Source organism: Triticum dicoccoides, chromosome 5A (genome assembly GCF_002162155.2).
Source record: "Triticum dicoccoides isolate Atlit2015 ecotype Zavitan chromosome 5A, WEW_v2.0, whole genome shotgun sequence".
NCBI classification, from domain to species: Eukaryota; Viridiplantae; Streptophyta; class Magnoliopsida; order Poales; family Poaceae; genus Triticum; species Triticum dicoccoides.
In genome coordinates this window covers 309,887,733-309,889,192 of record NC_041388.1, presented here as the reverse complement: position 1 = coordinate 309,889,192, position 1,460 = coordinate 309,887,733, and positions in this window count along the sequence as shown.

The window sequence follows — 1,460 nt, the reverse complement described above, 5'->3', positions numbered from 1 at the left end:
CGAAGTTAAAGCAAGCACCTGGGATGGTGGTTCATTACGAGCGAGGTCATCAACTCCAGAGCTACGTTCCCCATCTCCATCTGCTGACACTGCACCCATTAAAGCGTTGAAATGTGTCTTGCCTAGCCGCACAACAAGCTGGAGCGACTTATCTCTTCTCTTTTTGGCTTCTCTCATGGCAGCAGAGTCTGAAATACCCTTGCATAAAAACACAACAGTGAGAGTAAGGGTGAAGTGTGTGCAGAACTAGTGCACTGTAAAAGTAGCAGATAGCAGGTGGCTGAAAAATAAATGACATGAGACATATGATAGCTCTACAACATTGCATGGAAAACAAAATTAGATTCTACTCCCTATGATTTTGTAATATATGAGCACAGGAAATGCAGGTACTCCTCCAGCACACCACCACATGTGGTCATATCTAAGATAACAGTCGACTGAAAATAAATAGGTCAGTCGATTTTTTAATGAACTGTCCGATCTATAAGGAACGGGCAGATGGCCTTCGTCTACCTCCTGCCAGTCACTGTTGACGATCTTTCTCGAACCGCCAGCGACCACCATCCCAGACCCCTGCCTCCGCCGCCCCGCCCTCCCATCGACCTCACACCACTGTGCTTGGCAGTGCCCCCAGGCCATCCCTTTAATCCCGACCGACCTCTAGATCGGGCACCAGTAGCTCTAGGCTGCACACGCCCCTATGATAAACACCAAGGCATTGCTTCCCCAGTGTAATAGGCGTACTAGCGCCTGTTACGCCGGGGAATGCTTCCGTTAATTGGGAATCAAGTGGCCAGAAATTGAAATTCAGGGGGGCGACGAACCTCTAGCTAAGGTGAAATAGTATATGAGGAGAAACCTTGTGCATCGCGAGTTACTAGGAACATCTAGTATCAAGAAGAAGCGGTCAACTAGTGTCTTCTGTGGGATGAATACCGTGCAAGCAGAGACATAAGATTTGCATGAATAAGGGAAGAGGAGTACCTTTTTCGGTTGCCGGTGTGGTCACCCCCACATGTCGCGCCGATCTTCTTGTTTTTACCGAGGAAACCGATGTTCTGGAGGGTGCATGCTTGGATGAACCCATGGCCAAATTGTTGACTGTGTTGCCGTGGCCGTATGTCGGCGGAGGGGAAGAAGATCCGAGGCGGCGAAGGACGGCGTAGCAGGAACAGCTCCAGTGCGGTGGATGGTGGCGAAGTTGGAGCGGCAGCGGTGAGGCGCAGGACGGCGTGGTTGAACTGGCTCGGGTACGGACGGCTCGTCCTCGGCTTCAACTACTAGCTGTGGAGGGCGTTGCGGTTGAGGTTGCGGTGGACGACGACGTCGGGGTATCGGCTTCGGCGTGATGGAGGAGGGCGGCGGTTGATGGGTGGGATGGGGTGGCGGACGGAGGACGCCGGGGTTTCGCGGCTGGTGGAGAGGTAGTTTTGGCGCCCACGGAGTATGAATGGGGA